Source organism: Oncorhynchus masou, chromosome 9 (assembly GCF_036934945.1).
Source record: "Oncorhynchus masou masou isolate Uvic2021 chromosome 9, UVic_Omas_1.1, whole genome shotgun sequence".
Taxonomy (NCBI): Eukaryota; Metazoa; Chordata; class Actinopteri; order Salmoniformes; family Salmonidae; genus Oncorhynchus; species Oncorhynchus masou.
The window spans coordinates 8,863,465-8,885,122 of NC_088220.1; the positions used below are offsets into that span (position 1 = coordinate 8,863,465).

The window sequence follows — 21,658 nt, forward strand, 5'->3', positions numbered from 1 at the left end:
AGTGTAGACTTTAGTGTTGACTTTAGTGTAGACTTGGATCACCTTTTTTTAAGGACAGGCATTTCCCATTTTGGGAAATGTGGGTAATATTTGTTTCAGTCTTTTCAACCTTTACTCACCCACTCCAAAATATTGATATTGATCAACGAGATTCCAACCTATTTTCACATTCTCAAAAAGACAGAAGTTTGTTGAATTCCCAATGTGTAATCCCTATGCTTTCTACCATTCCAATGGAAAAACAACAAGGATTTTTGGTTGAGTTAGCCAAGCACATTTCAACTCAGTTTTTCACAATTTCTGACATTTAATCCTAGTAAAAATAACCTGTCTAAGGTCAGTTAGGGTCACCACTTTATTTTAGGAATGTGAAATGTCAGAATAATAGTAGAGAGTGATTCATTTCAGCTTTTATTTATTTCATCACAATCCCAGTGGGTCAGAAGTTTACATACACTTAATTAGTATTTGGTAGCATTGCCTTTAAATTGTTTAACTTGGGTCAAACGTTTTGGGTAGCCTTCCACACGCTTCCCACAATAAGTTGGGTGAATTATGGCCCATTCCTCCTGACAGAGCTGGTGTAACTGAGTCAGGTTTGTAGGCCTCCTTGCTTGCACACACTTTTTCAGTTCTGCCCACAAATTGTCTATAGGATTGAGGTCAGGGCTTTGGGATGGCCACTCCAATACCTTGGCTTTGTTGTCCTTAAGCCATTTTGACACAACTTTGGAAGTATGCTTGGGGTCATTGTCCATTTGGAAGACCCATTTGCGACCAAGCTTTAACTTCCTGACTGATGTCTTGAGATGTTGTTTCAATATATCCACATAATATTTCTACCTCATGATGACATCTCTTTTGTGAAGTGCACCAGTCCCTCCTTCAGCAAAGCACCTCCACGGCATGATGCTTCCACCCCTGTGCTTCACAGTTGGGATGGTGTTCTTCAGCTTGCAGCATGCCCCTTTTTCCTCCAAACATAACGATGGTCTTTATGGCCATTATGGCCATTTTTGTTTCATCAGACCAGAGGACATTTCTCCAAAAAGTATGATCTTTGTCCCCATGTGCAGTTGCAAACTGTAGTCTGGCTTTTTTTATGGCGGTTTTGAAGCAGTGGCTTCTTCCTTGCTGAGCGGCCTTCAGGTTATGTCGGTATAGGACTCGTTTTACTGTGGATATAGATACTTTTGTACCCGTTTCCTCCAGCATCTTCACAAGGTCCTTTGCTGTTGTTCTGGGATTGATTTGCACTTTTCGCACCAAAGTACATTCATCTCTAGGAGACAGAGCGGCATGACGGCTGCATGGTTCCATGGTGTTTATACTTGCGTACTATTGTTTGTACAGAATAACGTGGTACCTTCAGGTGTTTTGGCTCCCAAGGATGAACCAGACTTGTTTGTTTTCTGCGGTCTTGGCTGATTTCTTTTGATTTTCCCATGATGTCAAGCAAAGAGGCACTGGGTTTGAAGGTAGGTCTTAAAATACATCCACAGGTACACCTCCAATTGACTCAAATGATGCCAATTAGCCTATCAGAAGCTTCTAAAGCCATTAAATCATTTTTAGGAATTTCCCAAGCTGTTTAAAGGCACAGTCAACTTAGTGTATGTAAACTTCTGACCCACTGGAATTGTGATACAGTGAATTTTAAGTGAAATAATCTGTCTGTAAACAATTGTTTGAAAAATGACTTGTGTCATGCACAAAGTAGATGTCCTAACCAACTTGCAAAAACGACAGTTTGTTAACAAGACATTTGTGGAGTGGTTGAAAAACAAGTTTTAATGACTCCAACCTAAGTGTATATAAACTTATGACTTTTGTTATCACTGCGTTATCACTGCATTTTCAATAACATGTTTTTGTATTTATACAACAACCTAATGTGTTATCACTGTGATTCATCTAATAGAACAATAGAACAAAGACCTGGGTTGCAGTTGAGATTACATCAGTAGTACATCAGTACTACATCAGTAGTACATCAGTAGTACATAAGTACTACATCAGTAGTACATCAGTAGTACATTAATAGTACATCAGTAGTACATCAGAAGTACATTAATAGTACATCAGTACTACATCAGTAGTACATTAATAGTACATCAGTACTACATCAGTAGTACATTAATAGTACATCAGTAGTACATTAATAGTACATCAGTAGTACATCAGAAGTACATTAATAATACATCAGTACTACATCAGTAGTACATTAATAGTACATCAGTACTACATCAGTAGTACATTAATAGTACATCAGTACTACATCAGTAGTACACCAGTAGTACATCAGTAGTACATCAGTAGTACATTAATAGTACATCAGTAGTACATTAATAGTACACCAGTAGTACATCAGTACTACATCAGTAGTACATCAGTAGTACATCAGTAGTACATTAATAGTACATCAATAGTACATCAGTAGTACATTAATAGTACATTAATAGTACATTAATAGTACATCAGTAGTACGTTAATAGTACATCGATAGTACATTAATAGTACATCAGTAGTACATAAGTAGTACATTAATAGTACATCAATAGTACATCAGTAGTACATTAATAGTACATTAATAGTACATGATCAATGCCGTTTGAGATTATGCACAGATTATTATAGCAATCTCCACAGACCTGAAACCTTTTTGTGCAATCTTGAAGAAGACATTTATAGTTACAGTAACCTCAATGTGGCCATGGATGTGTTACTCATTTTAATAAGGTTGAGCAAATACATTAGTTTATAAGATAGCCTTAACTAAAGTAATATTGAATAGTGTTTGGTTGACAACCCAAACAAATATCAACTAGGTATATAATGCCTTCATCTGAACTACTGGCTAAATCATTGTCTTTAATTGAGATTTTTGGTTTAGTTGGGGACGTGAATCCAACGTATCATTTGTTAACCCTATCAGTCCCGCGATCCCAACTAAAATCAGCTTTTCATTTATCTCTCTGACTGTCATTTATCTCCATGTCCAGCCCTTATATTTAGCCTTTCAAAGAAGTGTTTTACCGTTTTATTTTCAGGACAACAAGGACTACAAGTAGAACACAAAATAATTAGTTATAAACAGTTGCTTTCGTGAGTTTTATTGACAAATTGACAAAGGTCTGCCGACTCAAAAAAAAAATGATTTAAAAAATAAATGTCTATGAATGCCGTAAGTAAATAAAGTGTTTGCTCAGTGGGAAATGAATATTCAACCTGTCAGTGACAACTGTGTGGAGTTTGTGACAGCAACTAAATAAACGTATTACAGTGTCATAGACATTACAGTATGTTCTGGGATTTACTATGGTCTTCTATGTAGAAGAACCCCTTACAGTATCATAGACACTCTGTTCTGAGGTTTCCTCTGATCTTCTTTGTAGAAGAACCCCTTACAGTATTATAGACACTATGTCCTGGGATTTACTATGATCTTCTATGTAGAAGAACCCCTTACAGTATTATAGACACTATGTCCTGGGGTTTCCTCTGATCTTCTATGTAGAAAAACCACTTACAGTATTATAGACACTCTGTCCTGGGATTTCCTTTAATCTTCTAGGTATAAGAACCCCTTACAGTATTATAGACACTCTGTGCTGAGATTTCCTCTGATCTTCTATGTAGAAGAACCCCTTACAGTATTATAGACACTCTGTGCTGAGATTTCCTCTGATCTTCTATGTAGAAGAACCCCTTACAGTATTATAGACACTCTGTGCTGAGATTTCCTCTGATCTTCTATGTAGAAGAACCCCTTACAGTATTATAGACATTATGACCTGGGATTTCCTCTGATCTTCTATGTAGATGAACCCCTTACATTCTAACGACTCTTGCATAGCTTGTGAGAGTCATAGATCAAAACACGTTACATGTATGTGTTCGTGGGAGTCTCAGCTTTTCATCGATAGCTTTAAATAGTTTGTAGCTCAAACTATTCGGACTATACATAAGCTTTTGTAAAATGTCCCTGCCCCAGGTCCCTTGAGCCACCCTTGTCTTACAAACACTGCTCGAGCTCAGTCCCTGTTAATCACACAGACGAATGGTTTTGGTTGAGATGGAGATGTGAATTCAACACCTCAATTATTCATTTGTAAACCAACAGGAATTAAAGCCAGACTAAGTCGGTGGCACAGATGGAATTATACAGGCAGAAGATACATCTCCTTCAAATGGTCATATTTGGTTGCTTTGACAACCAAACACAAAACAATATCCAGTTTACAAATTAATAATTTACATGTTACCATATAAAAAAATATATAAAAAAATAATTTAAAGAACGCAGACTAAATAAAATCAAACTTTATAAATATTTGAATAATTAACAAATTATTATTATTATATATTATTATTAATTATTAAATAATAAATTGAATAAAGTATGATTTGATTTAGTCCTGTTTTGGGATGAGGCGTGAATCCAGCGTAGACATTTATTAACTGGAAGACGACATCTGAAATCCACCAAAGCCTGAAACTCTAGTTCAATACGTATTGTCTATTCGTCGTGGAACACTGGGTTGAAATGAAGCATGATCTGTTTATGACTTCCTTAACGCCAGATAGGCCTAACTGGTCTCATTGGTGATATAAGACGTATAAAGCATGGATACAGTTCATTTGCTCTGTTGAAACCCCCCCTCCGCACCGGTGCGATTTACAGGGGTTAAATCTGCCCTCTGAATTGACTTTTATAGTGACGGTGAATCTATTTAGTTACTTAGAGCTCTCTGATCATAGCACATTGGTAGTAGTCATTGACAACTATTCTAGCTAAGCTGGGCTTGGTTAAAAACCTGGATGGAAGACCAAAGGGTAGCTGTAGGTAGATCAACTCTCCAGTAGGAGGTGCTGTAGATAGATCAACTCTCCAGTACGAGGTGCTGTAGATAGATCAACTCTCCAGTAGGAGGTGCTGTAATGTAGACAGATCAACTCTCCAGTACAAGGTGCTGTAGATAGATCAACTCTCCAGTAGGAGGTGCTGTAGGTAGATCAACTCTCCAGTAGAATGTGCTGTAGATAGATCAACTCTCCAGTACAAGGTGCTGTAGATAAATCAATGCATTCTCCACGTAGATTCCATGGCACATTATGCTGACAAATTACGTTGAAACAACGTTGATTCAACCAGTTCGTCCCAGTGGGATGTTCCCTCTCCACACTGGCTTATTTGTCTATGGTATTAAAGAGCAGCAGGACATTTTTCCCAGGTCTGGGACTTCGTATGTGCCCCCTGCCTCATATATTACACCTGTTCTATATGCTTCCCTTCCTGTCTAGTCCCATTACACCTGTTCTATATGCTTCCCTTCCTGTCTAGTCCCATATACCTGTTCTATATGCTTCCCTTCCTGTCTAGTCCCTTACACCTGTTCTATATGCTTCCCTTCCTGTCTAGTCCCATTACACCTGTTCTATATGCTTCCCTTCCTGTTTAGTCCCATTACACCTGTTCTATATGCTTCCCTTCCTGTTTAGTCCCTTACACCTGTTCTATATGCTTCCCTTCCTGTCTAGTCCCTTATACCTGTTCTATATGCTTCCCTTCCTGTCTAGTCCCTGATACCTGTTCTATATGCTTCCCTTCCTGTCTAGTCCCTGATACCTGTTCTATATGCTTCCCTTCCTGTCTAGTCCCTGATACCTGTTCTATATGCTTCCCTTCCTGTCTAGTCCCTGATACCTGTTCTATATGCTTCCCTTCCTGTATACTCTGACACGACTGCCGAGTGCTGAAGCGAGTAGTGGGTAAAAATTGACTGTCCTTGATTACAAAACTCACTACCAAGTTCCAAACTGCCTCTGGAGGCAACGTCAGTACAAGGACTGTTCGCCGGGAGCGTCATGGAATGGGTTTCCATGGCCGAGCAGCCGCACACAAGCCTAAGATCACCATGCTCAATGCCAAGCATCGGCTGGAGTGATGTAAAGCTCGTCGCCATTGGACTCTGGAGCAGTGGAAACGTGTTCTCTGGAGTGATGAATCACGCTTCACCATTTGGCAGTCTGACGGATGAATCTGGGTTTGGCGGATGCCAGGAGAACGCTACCTGCCCCAATGCATAGTGTAAATTTTGGTGGAGGAGGAATAATGGGCTGGGGCTGTTTTTCATTGTTCGGGCTAAGCCCCATAGAGCCAGTGAAGAGAAATCTTAACGCTACAGCATACAATGACATTCAGCATCACAATGTCGCAGTGCACAAATCAAAGTCCATACAGAAATGTGGAAGAACTTGACTGGCCTGTGCAGAGCCCTGACCTCAACCCCATCAAACACCTTTGAGATTAATTGGAACATCGACTGCAAGCCAGCCCTAATCGCCCAACATCCGTGCCCGTCCTCACTAATGCTCTTGTGACTGAACGGAATCAAGTCCCGTCAGCAATGTTCCAACATGTAGTGGAAAGCTGACCTAAAGAGTGGAGGCTGTTATAGCAGCAAAAGGGGGGACCAAGTCCACATTAATGCCCATGATATTGAAATTAGATGTTCGACAAGCAGGCGTCCGCATATTTCCTGCACTTATATGAGTGACCTTTGCTTGGTCGCGAACTCTGGATGTGGAAAAATACAGGGACTCTGGCAGAAGTTACAAAGGATGACGTCTTCAAATACTGTGAACAAGGAAGGTTCTCTCTACTTTGAAAAATGAAAAAAAATATGTTGTTGTTTTTTTCTCACTTCGAACTTGGACCTCCACCTCTAACAAACATATAGCTAGGTAGTATCTGAGAGGAAGCTCGCGATGTGAAAACAAAAACACTGCTACCAGCTTCAAGAAATGTCTATATTTAGCTTGGAGGTTGTACTGTGTTGCCAAACTTCCTATCTAATGATATTTTAACATATTTATACTTAGTCTTGTTTTCAGTTCAGTGGGAAGATGACTGACGTAACAGAAAAACAAATGATTTTATTTGGAAAGCGGTGCTCATAGACAAACAGGGTAGAGGAAGAGGAAACGGCTGTGTAAAGAGGCCCCTTTTCAGCAGGTATTTCATTTAGAGGTTTGTTGGGTTGGGGCGTAAACTAAACTGGGAGGGAAACAGCAGATCTTAACGGTTTTCAAAGAGGCTTTAAAGGCTGCAGGATTAGGGAATTCTTTCTTCTTCTTCAGGGTGATATAACCGGTGGTTAAATGTCTTGGAAAAGAAGCCTGGTGGCTAAAGGGGGACTAGTGGCTCAGTCTCTGTGCATGTCGGTCAGAGGAGGACCTCAGCATGGTAAATGGACAAACATTTACCGGCAGTAAATGTACATTTTGAAAAACACTGGAAAAGTTCCTCTCAAAGACTCAACGCACTTTAGAACTCATGCACTTACTTCGAGAAATAAAATATAAAACAATTCTAAGAAATAGATTAAATTAAATCTAGTCATACGGTGTTAGTCTTGAGAATTATGCTAACAAAATATTTTCTGAATGAGTGGTATTTCTCTGGACAGCTAGGCCCAATTAGACACATGATGCGTACAGGTAACAGATGGTATGGAGCCATTCACAAGACACTCCTGTCCATTGCATTTAAGAACCTTTACTGCAATTCTCACAATATGTCAAATGTTGAGAACCAATTCCAGAACCTTCGGGTATTTTCATAATGTCTATCCCTATCGTTATGTTGTTGTTCTTTGAGTAGCAAGCTATGTACATGTAAACCATCTTCTACCATGCTTGAAATGACACCTTTGACAACAAATCAAAGTTATTTATATATATATATATACTCCATCTGAGGGGGAAAAAATCTCAGGAGGGGCAAATCTCAGGAGGGGCAAATCTCAGGAGGGGCAAATCTCAGGAGGGGCAAATCTCAGGAGGGGCAAATCTCAGGAGGAGCAAATCTCAGGAGGGGCAAATCTCGAGAGGGGCAAATCTCAGGAGGGGCAAATCTCGAGAGGGGCAAATCTCAAGAGGAGCAAACAAAAGAGGGGCAAATCTCAGGAGGGGCAAATCTCAGGAGGGGCAAATCTCAGGAGGGGCAAATCTCGAGAGGAGCAAACAAAAGAGGGGCAAATCTCAGGAGGGGCAAACAAAAGAGGGGCAAATCTCAGGAGGAGCAAATCTCAGGAGGGGCAAACAAAAGAGGGGCAAATCTCAGGAGGGGCAAACAAAAGAGGGGCAAATCTCAGGAGGGGCAAATCTCAGGAGGGGCAAATCTCAGGAGGGGCAAATCTCAGGAGGGGCAAATCTCAGGAGGGGCAAATCTCGAGAGGGGCAAATCTCAAGAGGAGCAAACAAAAGAGGGGCAAATCTCAGGAGGGGCAAATCTCGAGAGGGCAAATCTCAAGAGGAGCAAACAAAAGAGGGGCAAATCTCAGGAGGGGCAAATCTCAGGAGGAGCAAATCTCAGGAGGGGCAAATCTCGAGAGGGGCAAATCTCAGAGGAGGGGCAAATCTCGAGAGGGGCAAATCTCAAGAGGAGCAAACAAAAGAGGGGCAAATCTCAGGAGGGGCAAATCTCAGGAGGGGCAAATCTCAGGAGGGGCAAATCTCGAGAGGAGCAAACAAAAGAGGGGCAAATCTCAGGAGGGGCAAACAAAAGAGGGGCAAATCTCAGGAGGAGCAAATCTCAGGAGGGGCAAACAAAAGAGGGGCAAATCTCAGGAGGGGCAAACAAAAGAGGGGCAAATCTCAGGAGGGGCAAATCTCAGGAGGAGCAAATCTCAGGAGGGGCAAATCTCAGGAGGGGCAAATCTCAGGAGGGGCAAATCTCAGGAGGGGCAAATCTCAGGAGGAGCAAATCTCAGGAGGGGCAAATCTCAGGAGGGGCAAATCTCAGGAGGGGCAAATCTCAGGAGGGGCAAATCTCAGGAGGGGCAAATCTCAGGAGGGGCAAACAAAAGAGGGGCAAATCTCAGGAGGGGCAAACAAAAGAGGGGCAAATCTCAGGAGGGGCAAATCTCAGGAGGGGCAAATCTCAGGAGGGGCAAATCTCAGGAGGGGCAAATCTCGAGAGGAGCAAACAAAAGAGGGGCAAATCTCAGGAGGGGCAAATCTCAGGAGGGGCAAATCTCAGGAGGGGCAAATCTCAGGAGGGGCAAATCTCAGGAGGGGCAAATCTCAGGAGGGGCAAATCTCAGGAGGGGCAAATCTCAGGAGGGCAAATCTCAGGAGGAGCAAATCTCAGGAGGGGCAAACAAAAGAGGGGCAAATCTCAGGAGGGGCAAACAAAAGAGGGGCAAATCTCAGGAGGGGCAAATCTCAGGAGGGGCAAACAAAAGAGGGGCAAATCTCAGGAGGGGCAAACAAAAGAGGGGCAAATCTCAGGAGGGGCAAATCTCAGGAGGGGCAAACAAAAGAGGGGCAAATCTCAGGAGGAGCAAATCTCAGGAGGAGCAAATCTCAGGAGGGGCAAATCTCAGGAGGGGCAAATCTCAGGAGGCAAATCTCAGGAGGGGCAAATCTCAGGAGGGGCAAATCTCAGGAGGGGCAAACAAGAGGTTTGAAAAGGTTTTCTTTTGACACCCATGGTCTATTCCTAACGCATGGGACCAATAAGCTACACAAAGGAGAGAGGGAGAAAAGGCAAGGACTGATATATGGAGTCCATGTAACCCAAGTTAAGACTTAGTTACCTGACCCGTTTAAATCACCCCTATCCCACCATCACCTCTCTCTTTCTTTCTCTCTGTCTCAGAGGTTTAACCTTAAAGCAGTGGCTTGAAACATGTGACTAAGATATAAATCTGAATGGAATTCCTGAGTCCTACCATTTAAATGTGTGTTAAACCCTTTCTCTGTCATTCTCTCTGGACTTAACTCCTCTCAGTTGGTCTACTGGCCCTAAACACACACCTGTCTCACATAAAAAACTACCAACAGTTTCCTAATTCTCCAGTTAAATAATTTAACAATTTACCACAAGCTCTGATTGGCACAAAATCTGTGCCAATCAGGTGTTTGAGTTCGTAAAGTTTGCTCTAAATGTGTTTTTTTATTTTGTTTTATGAATTTTTTAAATATGTGCATCCAATATATTTCACTCTAAAGTCTGACCTGGTGTGGTAAACAGTATGTTAGTAATTTACTATGTAACACAAAAAGCTCTTTTGTCATCGACAGTGGACTAGTCAGTCTGCAACACTGTATACAGGCCTTCAGACCCTCATCTCACTAGCTGTACTGGCATGGAGCCAGAGGAGTGTCGCTAGGCAGTACGCTCCAACTTCCTTCCACCTCTCCTCCTCTGAGTCTCTCTCACACACCCATCCCCTTGTTTCCATCCCCTTGTGATTTTGTACATTTGCTTAGTGGTTGAAGAAGTGAAGGAGTGAGATCTGGCGTTCCTAGTCTAGCTAACACTCTATGGTTAATTCCGCTGTTTTTTTTTTAATGCTGACTCAAGAGTTAAAATGTTTTCCATTTCCACGTCAGACTGTTGGTGAAGAGATGGCATGAGCACAATAACTTCCTTCCTGTCCAGGATTAGAGCTTTCTTAGGGTTGCCATGCAGCCAATCCAAAATATCCACAGTCCTTTCTCTCTTTCTTGACCTAGTTTAAACTTTATACTCTGCACAACAATAGCTACCCTTCAGCACATCGAACCAAACAACAATTTATATTTTCAGAAATGCGACCTCCTCTCATACTAAAGTGAAAGACAGTTAATAAAAGTATTTGTATTCATCAATAGGCAAGAGGACATGTGAAGAAAAACAACATTCCGTTGCATAAACAGTTTGTCATTCTTTAGTCGTTAACTCAAACCTGAATACTTCACTCAGTTCACTGCTAAACTGAAAAAAGACAAATCGATCCTATAAGCCAGCTTTGATATCTCAACGGGTGAAATGTGCTTTTCCTGAAAAGCTGACAACTTCAATACATGATGGAAAAATATTAAACATTGACTAATAACCTAATAGAGTTTTATTCTTGTACAAAAAAAAAGGCAATTGAGAATAAATGGTTTTCACTTTTCTTTGTTTTAAAGGTATTTATTTGTGTTCAAAGTTGCAGTAATTCTCAGGCAGAACAATGGACAGAGTGTGTTATGTCAGCCTTTCTGTGCGAGTTTGTCAAACTCAGAGGCTATCAGAACAGACATCTGCAGGATCTCACAAAGAGCCTAAACAGCTGGTGGGGATTGTCATGGTAACGTGCATTCCTGTTGATGGAAGTAATTGGGAGTGGAGGGAGGGATCTGTGTTGAGATTGCTCCTCTCTCTCTCTCTCTCTCTCTCTCTCTCTCTCTTTCACTCTCTCTTCTCTCTCTCTCTCTCTCTCTATCTCTCTCTCTTTCTCTCTCTTTCTCAATTCAAGAGCTTTATTGGCATGGGAAAAATATGTCAACATTGCCAAAGCAAGTGAAGTAGATAATAAACAAAAGTGAAATAAACAGTAAACATTACACTCACAGAAGTTCCAGAAGAACAAAGACATTTCAAATGTCATATTATGTCTATATACAGTGCTGTAGCGATGTGCAAATAGTTAAAGTATAAAATGGAAAATAGATTAACATAAATATCAGTTGTACAGAAGTGTGTTCTTCACTGGTTGCCCTTTTCTTGTTGCAACAGGTCACACATTGTGCTGATGTGATGGTACACTGTGGTATGTCACCCAGTAGATATGGGAGTTTATCAAAATTGGGTTTAACATAGGCAGACCTGGCTCTCAAGAGAAGACAGGCTATGGCGGCCTTTCTCAAAAGCAAGGCTATGCTTACTATTTCTGTACATAGTCTAAGATTTCCTTAAGTTTGGGTCAGTCACCGTGGTCAAGTATTCTGCCGCTGTGTACTCTCTGTGTAGGGACAAATAGCATTCTAGTTTGCTCTGTTTTTTTGTTGATTCTTTCCAATGTGTCAAGTAATTATCTTTTTGTTTTCTCATGATTTGGTTGGGTCTAATTGTGTTGCTGTCCTGGGGCTATATGGGGTCTGTTTGTGTTTGGGAACAGAGTCCCAGGACGAGCTTTCTTAGGGGGCTCTTCTCCAGGTTCATCTCTCTGCAGGTGATGTCTTTGTTATGGAAGGTTTCGGATTCGCTTCCTTTTAGGTGGTTGTAGAATTGAACAGCTCTTTTCTGGATTTTGATAATTAGCGGGTATCGGCCTAATTCTGCTCTGCATTATTTGATGTTTTATGTTGTATACTGAGAATATTTTTGCAGAATTCTGCTTGCAGAGTCTCAATTTGGTGTTTCTCCCCTTTAGTGAATTTTTTTGTTGGTGAGCGGAACCCAGACCTCACAACCAAACAGGCAATGGGTTCTATAACTGAGTCAAGTATTTTTAGCCAGATCCTAATAGGTATGCTGAATGTTATGTTCCATTTGATGGCATGGAATACCCTTCTAGCCTAGTCTCTCAGATCATTCACAGCTTTGTGGAAGTTACCTGTGGTACTGATGTTTAGGCCGAGGTATGTGTAGTTGTTTGTGTGCTGTAGGGCAACAGTGTCTAGATGGAATTTGTATTTGTGGTCCTGGGAACTGGACCTTTTTTTGGAACACAATTATTTTTTGTCTTACTGAGATCTCTCTCTCTCTCCCCTTCTCTCTCTCCCCTTCTCTCTCTGTGTCTCAACTAAATTCAAAGGGCTCTATTGCCATGGGAAACATATGTATACATTGCCAAAGAAACTGAAATAGATAATTAACAAAAGGGAAATAAACAATCTAAAATGAACAGCAAACTTTACACTCACGAAAGTTTAAAGGAGTAGATACATTTCGAATGTCACATTATGGCGATATACAATGTTATAACAATGTGCAACTAGTTAAAGTACAAAAGGAAAAATAAATGAACATAAATATGGGTTGTATTTACAGTGGTGTTTGTCCGCCCCCCCTCTCACAGGCTTTTGTCGAGCCCCATCCCCCTCCACCACCCCTCCAAGTAACTATGTGGCAACAATACTTGTGTAACATTGTGCTGTTCCAATAGCGAATGTCAGAACTAGTTCCTCTGCCGTCTGTATACTTTTCACAGCTTTTCCATGAATGAAAAGGTACGGAAATCGTTTGATTATAACTTTTCTATATTCTGTTGAACTAAATATTCTATTGACAATATAGTTTGAGAATAAATATTTACTAATTTCAAAGTTTGCACAATTATTATTATTTTTTCAATTTTGCACCATGAAATATTTTAACTTTCAAGGTGTGGTCAAGCAAAAAAAACGATTCATTTCCTGCACAACTTGGATATAACCACAGGAAAGCCTCCAATCACTGTCGTTCAGGTTAACACTCTGAAATACTATCACATAGTTCAAGTATCACAGCAACTCAAAACAGAGTTTTGGCGGTGGACGAAGCACCAATGCAACATTAGTTGAGAAGTCCTTACGGACTAAGTCACAGCAAGTCATTGAGGAAGATGCTCAGTCTTACCTTCAGAACACCAACAAGCAGAAAAGCCAAAGGAGAAGTCAGCTGTCAGAGAGGACAAAGACTATCTAACAGCTACACAAGTTCACACAGAAGACATTTGCTGTGGGCAGGCTCAGGCAGACCCCCTAACCCCGTCCCTTCCTCAGAGGGTGGGACGTCTGACAGACGCTCCTAAATTTAACTCTATGCTCCCTTCTAGACAGCAGGAACTCCCAAGGTTTATGGATTCTACAGGGGCCTATTTTGCTCTGTAGTTGTTGTTTTTTTGGTACATTGTTTAGAGACTGGGCGGATCATCCACATGCATTTCAGATGTGACTCCAATTTTGTGACATTTTAGCATAGCAATAGAAAACGTATGGCCTTCATTAAAGACTGTCATATACGACAGCTGTCGTTTTATAGCATTTGCACTGTTATATAATGTTTTAATGTATACAGGACAGGGCCTACATGTTTACTCATGAACTGTTGTTGGAACATGAGCTTGCAGAACCTCTCTTGAGATGAAGCTATTCCTTATGGCAGATATTTTACTGTGCATTTTACTTGGCAGTGAAAACATTTGAAAACGTGAAATCACTCCTCGTTTCAGCTTCTGTGTTGTCTGGAACAGCTGAGAAACCGGAGAGTTCTAATGACTGTAATTGCTATGACGTAACTGACCAGGGTCATGTCATCTTGGTTCACCCCTAACTAATTGGGCCCTAGGGGTTTCCTTCCTCAGCATGATACACACATGTACTAGATGACATTTGACAGTGACTCCACAGGCCAAACAATATAGCTACTGAAAGAGGCTGCTGAAATTCACAACACAGCCATTGCCAAAGATATGTTTCACTCTCAATTTCAATGTCAGGTTAGATAAGATATTGATTCATATGACTGTTTCTATAAGGTTAAAAACATAGTTTAAAGATATTACAATTTTAAAATGTTTTAGAAAAGAACATTATAATTTCTCAAAAATCTCAAAGGAACAAATTGAGAGCCGTAGAGATGAGTAAAACCTATGGGCCCCTGCAACCATTTCTTTATCATTGGGGGAAGTCAGTGCTGGTGAAACGTGGAACCATCAGACAGAAATAATCAAACTCCAATCCACATTTTTGTTGTGAGGTTTTACAGATACATATATATATATATCGGATTGTGCCTCTCTGTGGTGGATTACTAATGTCTGTTTCCAGTCAGACCAGTGTGAAGCTAGAACAACATCTGGATCAGACAAGGGGAGAAAAAATAGCTGCAATGCAACGTGGCATTTTCCATTCTGGCTGGGAACATTCTTAAACCCCAGGCCCAATGCATGCGATGGAGAGAGAGAGAAAGGGGGCGGAGTTAAACGGAGTCTCACGGTTCCCAGTAGACGTGGCAGCAGTGCTGTCTGTACAAGCTGTCGTGTCTGAAATGGCCCCCTATTCCTTATGTGGGTTCTGGTCAAAAGTAGTGCACTATAGGAAATAGGATGCCATTTCACACACAGCCTATATCTGAGGCAACAAGTCCTCACAGAGTCAGTTATACAGAAGGGCTGTAATCTAGTGCATAAATGCCATTACAGTTTGAAAATTGAGATTCCCAGCTGCCTGCCTGCAGTGTGTGTGCCTCAGATTACTATACAGTATACACCTTCATTCTCAAAATGAATATCTGAGAAAGAAAGAATAAGTTGGCAAAAGTTGGCACCAATCACTTATAGACAGATATTTATAGCAAGGTTTCCATTCAATTGGCGACAGATTTGAACATGAATATTCGAGAATCCGTATAAAGAAAAGATGTGCATTTTCTCACCAGCGATATGTTTCCACCAGCTGGACTTGTCGCAGTGAGTCAGTGAGTGACAACATAGTGCACACAAAATGTATTATTATTTTTTGCTTAAGTTTTCATGTACTGAATAAAAATGGAATGTTCAATGTGTTTCCATGGCATTTTCACCTCTATCGATAGTTTTGTCACAAAAACGGTTGCATTAAATAGCAAATGTGGCAACTCTGGTCTTGGTGCCGCGCTCTAGCCAACAGCTGGCAGATACAGTGCTGTGTGGGTAGAGTAGTTTAGTTTATTATGATCCCAGTAGCTACTGCACTTGCAGCAGCTGCTCTTCCTGGGGTCCACATAAAACATACAAATACATGACAAAGTTACAGAATTATACACTGAACAAAAAATATAAACACAACATGTAAAGTGCTGGTCCCATTATTCATGAGCTGAAATAAAAATACATTTTACATATGCACAAAATGCTTTATTTCTCTTAAATTTTATGCACAAATTTGTTTACATCCCTGTTAGTGAGCATTTCTCCTGACAGGTGTGGCATAACAAGAAGCTGACTAAACAGCATGATCATTACACAGGTGCACCTTGTGTTGGGGACAATAAAAAAGCCGCTCTAAAATGTGCGGTTTTGACATATAACACAATGCCACAGATGTTTCAAGTTTTGACGGCGCGTGCAATTGCCATGCTGACTCCAGGAATGTCCACCAGAGCTGTTGCCAGAGAATTTCATGTTCATTTCTTTACCATAAATCGTCTCCGTTGTTTTAGAGAATTTGGCAGTACATCCAACCGGCCTCACAACCGCAGACCACGTGTATGACGTTGTGTGGGCGTGCGGTTTGCTGATGTCAACGTTGTGAACAGAGTGCCCCATGGTGGCGGTGGGGTTATGGTTTGGACAGGCATAAGCTATGGACAACGAACACAATTGCATTTTATCGATGGAAATTTGAATACACAGAGATACCATGACGAGATCCTGAGGCCCATTGTCGGACCATTCGTCCACCGCCATCACCTCATGATAATGCACAGCCCCATGTCGCAAGGATCTGTATACAATTCCTAGAAGCTGAAAATGTCCTAGTTGTTCCATGGCCTTCATACTCACCCGACATGTCACTCATTGAGCATGTTTGGGATGCTCTGGATCGACGTGTACGAACATTCCACAGGCCACAATCAACAACCTGATCAGCTCTATGAGAAGGAGATGTGTCGCTCCGCATGAGGCAAATGGTGGTCACACCAGATACTGACTGGTTTCCTGATCTACGCCCCTACTCTTTTTTTAAAGGTATCTTTGACCAACAGATGTATACCTGTATACCCAGTCATGTGAAATCCATAGATTAGGTTCTATTTTATTTATTTCAATCGACTGATTTCCTTATATATGAACTGTAACTCAGTAAAATCTTTGAAATTGTTCCACATTGCATTTATATTTTTGTTCAGTATATATAGGAAAGACACCAAAAATACTATCTAGTGTAATATAAAATACTATCTAGTATAATATAAAATACTATCTAGTATATACTATAAAATACTATCTTGTCTACATGATGAGATTATTATGGATAAGAGTGAAAATATTTGTATTTGTCAAACGGTAGCCAAGCGTCGATCATCATGTCACCAAAATAAGACCATTTATTGGAAAGGAGCATCAAGCTCATCACCTTGCACTTTCACCACCCTGTGACGTTCATTATAATTAATTTCCTCTGTAGCCAAATAAACTGCATGGTTTCCCAGGGTCGTTGTGGGAGGATCGAGTCGTATTGGGAGGATCGAGTCGTAGTGGGAGGATTAGTCGTAGTGGGAGGATCGAGTCGTAGTGGGAGGATCGAGTCGTAGTGGGTGGATCGAGTTGTAGTGGGTGGATCGAGTCGTAGTGGGTGGATCGAGACGTAGTGGGAGGATCGAGTCGTTGTGGGAGGATCAGGTCGTAGTGGGAGGATCGAGTCTTAGTGGGAGGATCGAGTCGTAGTGGGAGGATCGAGTCGTAGTGGGAGGATCAAAAACACCATACCATTGCTTTTCCTTCGCAATTTCAACTCTACTGATGGTTTTCTTACAAAATGTTGGGAGTTATATAGCAAGTGTGCCCACTCTGGTATTGTCACGTGCGCTCTAGCCAACAGCTCACAGATACAGTGTGGGTATAGCCTACATGATGAGATTGTTATGGACAAATGTGTTTTTTATTTGTCAAAAGGCCTCCAAGCATCGATGTAATAAGGGCGCCAGAGGGGATGGCTGCCGTTTTACAGGTTCCTAACCAACTGTGCTAATTTGTAAAAAAAAATATATATATTAAAAAAAGTGCATTGTTTGTAACTCATTTTGCACATAATGTTGCTGCTACCGTCTCTTATGACTGAAAATAGCTTCTGAACATCAGAACAGCGATTACTCACCTCAAACTCCGCACTGCTCTTTCCCACCTGGACAAAAGGAACACCTATGTGAGAATACTGTTCATTGACTACAGCTCAGAGTTCAACACCATAGTGCCTTCAAAGCTCATTACTAAACTAAGGACCCTGGGACTTAACACCTCCCTCTGCAACTGGATTCCGGACTTCCTGACAGGCCACCCCCAGGTGGTAAGGGTAGGCAACAACACGTCTGCCACGCTGATCTTCAACACCGGGGCCCCTCAGGGATGTGTGCTTAGTCCCCTCCTGTACTCCCTGTTCACCCACAACTGCGTGTCCAAGCATGACTCCAACACCATCATTAAGTTTGCTAACGACACAACAGTGGTAGGCCTGGCTTATAGGGACAAGGTCAGAGACCTGGTAGGACAACGACCTCTCCCTCAATGTGAGCAGAAAAAGGAGGGCCAGTAGTGGAGCTGGTCGAGAGTTTCAAGTTTCTTGGTGTCCACATCACTAGCAAACTATCATGGTCCAAACACACCAAGACAGTCGTGAAGAGGGCACGAACACACCATTTCCCCCTCAAGAGAACGAAAAGTTTTGGCATGGGTCCTCAGATCCTCAAAAAGTCCTACAGCATCCTGCCCGGTTGCATCACCACCTGGTATGGCAACTGCTTGGCATCCGTCCACAAAGCGCTACATAGTGTAGTGTGTACGGCCCAATACGTCACTGGGGCCACGCTTCCTGCCATCCAGGAACTAGCTTCCTGCCATCCAGGAACTATATACTAGCTTCCTGCCATCCAGGAACTAGCTTCCTGCCATCCAGGAACTATATACTAGCTTCCTGCCCCCACTTTGTTTTTACACTGCTGCTACTCGCTGTTTATTATCTATGCTTTGTCAGTTTACCCCTACCTACAGTACATGTACAAATTACCTCGACTAACCTGTTCCTCCACACATTGACTCGGTACCGGTACCCACTGTATATCGCCTCGTTATTGTTATGTAATCTTACTGTGTAACTTTTTATTTTATTTTTGACTTGATTTATTTTTTTGCAAATATTTTCTTAACTCTATTTCTTGAACTGCATTGTTGGTTAAGGGCTTGAAAATAAGCATTTAACAGTAAGGTCTACCTACATCTGTTGTATTCAGTGCATGTGACCCCAAATTTTGCGGGGATTTGATTATCATGAACCAGAATAAGATCCTCAATATTTACTGGAAAGGAGCATCAAGCTCATTACCTTGCACTTTCATCACCCTGTGATGTTCATCATAACGTATTTAATCTGTAGCATAATAAACTGCCCGGTTCCCTGAATTATATTAAGTAAATCATTCAGTAAGAGTGAATTAGTAAAGTATACTAATAAGTATCAAGGTAAGACCCAGATGCAGACCGAGTCGAAGTAACAGGGGCAAAGGTAAAGGATGGCAGGCAGCCCCCCCCCCTCTAGGGGTGAACTTGGCGTCCTACCTGGGAGCATATCTGGCTGACCGAGGTGTCGGTGGTGGAAGTCGGTGAGAGCTGGATCCAGGATGTCTTTGGCGGGGACCCAGCACCTCTCCTCCGGGCCATAACCCTCCCAGTCAACCAGGTACAGGAAACCCCTGCAAAGACGAACCAGTTCAACATGTCTCGGAGAACATCATTCAGAGTCTGGAACACAGCAGGGGTGTTGGTGATGCCAAAGGGCATGACCAGATACTCATAGCGACCACTGGCTGTGTTGAAGGCAGTCTTCCTCTCGTACCTCTCTCGTATCCGCACCAGGTGGTAGGTGTTCTGTAAATTCAGCTTGGAAAACACAGTGGTCCCTGGGAGCGGCTCGAAGGCTGAGGAGATGAGTGGTAGCGGGAAAAAGGTTCTTAACCGTAATGTCATTGAGTCCCCGGTAGCCAATGCACAGGTGCAGGGTCTTGTCCTTTTTTTTCCACAAAGACGAACCCTGCGCCGGTGGGAGAGGGACGGATAAATCTAGCAGCTAGGGAATCCCCAATGTAGGTATCCATAGCCTTGTTCTCACGTCCCGACAGAGAGTACAGACTTCCCCGTGCGTGGCGGCGTGGTGCTAGGGAGAAGGTCAATCCCGCAGTCATAAGGTGGGTGCGGTGTTATCGACAATGCCCGGGCCTTGCTGAACACCTTCTGGAGGTCCTGGTACTCCGCAGGAATGGCACAGAGGTCCAGGGCACCTTCCGCGCACCCAGGAAGACATCCGGGGCAGGTTGTGCTGACTTCAGGCAATGGCGTGGCAGAACGGGCTCCAGCCCATGATGGCACCAGTAGATCAGTTAATAGGGGGATTGTGTTGTTGGAGCCACAGGAGAATCCCGATATCACAGGAATCAGAGGGAACTTGATGAGCAGGAACAGGATAGCCTCGCTGTGGTTCCCTGACACCTGTACGTTGATGGGAAGGGTGTTGTGGGTGGCTCGGCCTATAGAGTGCCCGTCCAGCGCTCTAACATCATAAGAATGATGAGGGGGTGTGGGGATGTTCAAATCGGATGCCAGGGTAGCGTCCAAAAAGCTCTCATCAGCCCCTGAGTCAATGAGAACCCGGAGAGATTTGGACTGGTCTCCCCACAGCAGAATAACATGAAAATGAGTGTGAGCAGGGGAAGTAGGAACGTTCTCCAAATGGCCCACCAGAGTTCTTGCTCCTACCAGTGAGAATGGTTTCTTTAAAGGACAAGAGGACACGAAATGACCAAGAGTCCCACAATACAGACAACTCTTCATGTTGATCCTGTTTTGCCGTTCAGCTGGCGACAGCCCAGCTCTGCCTAGTGGCATAGGCTCAGGAAGCGGTGACTCGACCGTCTTCGGCAGCCCTCGGGGCAGTTTGGAAAGCCTTGAGTTCTCTCAGCAACGAGACCGTCGAGAGCTTCCGGGCTGGTGGGATCCCTGGACGTGCGAGCGAAACCCAATTTCATCTCCCTCCATTGTTCCCGTAATCTCCCATCGATACGGATGGTCAAAGCGATGAGGAAATCGAGCTCTGTAGGTAACTCCTGGGTTGAAAGCTCATCCTTGACCTCCTCCGAGACGCCGTGCAGGAACATATCGAACACTGCCTCTTGGTTCCAAGCACTCTCCGCTGCCAACGATTGGAAATCCACAGCATTGTCATCTACACTGCGGGAGTCCTGCCGAAGCTGGATTAGCTTCCCGGTGGCCTCTCGCCTGGAGAACGAGGCATCGAAAAACCTCCCTCACTTCTCCCACGAACCCCTCCAGACTAGCGCATATGGCCAGCTGTTGTTCCCACACTGCAGTAGACCAGGTGAGAGCCTCCCCTGGACATCAGCGTGATGAGGTAGGCAATCTTGGAGTGATCCGAGGGGAAGGAGGAGGGCTGAAGCTCGAAGACGAGGGCACACTGAGCTAGGAACACCCGACAGGTGCTCGGCTCTCCATCCAAGCATTTCCGAGGTGGTAAGCGGGGCTCCTGAGAAGATGGAGTGACCGATGAGACAGCGCTGCTAGTAGCTGAATCGCTGACGAGCTGTGGGATTTCCTCCAGATAACCCGTGGAATTACTCCAAACTGTTCAACACCCGGTTCTGGAGTTCAGCCAACATTTGGACCCCCTCCACAACGCCACGAAACAATTCCTTGTGCATACAGATGGTGGTTTCCTGGGTGGAGATGGTGTTGCACAGCTGGCCCGTGTCTGATGGGTCAGTCATGGTCAGTTTGTACTATCAGGTATCAAGGTAAGACCCAGATGCAGACCGTGTCGAAGTAACAATGTTTATTACAGCAACAGGGGCAAAGGTACAGGACGGCAGGCTCAGGGTCAGGTCAGGCTGAGGTCAGTAATCCAGAGGTGGGGCAAATGTACAGGACGGCAGACAGGGTCAGGGTCAGACAGAGTGGTCAGGCGGGTGGATACAGGGTCAGGACAGGCAAGGGTCAAAAACCAGGAGGATGAGAAAAGTAGGAGCTGACACAAAAACGCTGGTTGACTTGAACAAACAAGAAAAACTGGCAAAAGACAAACAGAAAACACAGGTATAAATACACAGGGGATAATGGGGAAGATGGGCGACACCTGGAGGGGTGTGGAGACA

At 43.0% G+C, this 21,658-nt stretch overlaps 1 pseudogene; it reads right to left on the reverse strand.

Annotated features, from left to right (window-relative positions):
* Positions 1-13,490, reverse strand: part of LOC135545483 (SPARC-like) — a 21,724-nt pseudogene extending 8,234 nt beyond the window's left edge.
* Between the last annotated feature and the right edge of the window lie 8,168 nt (positions 13,491-21,658).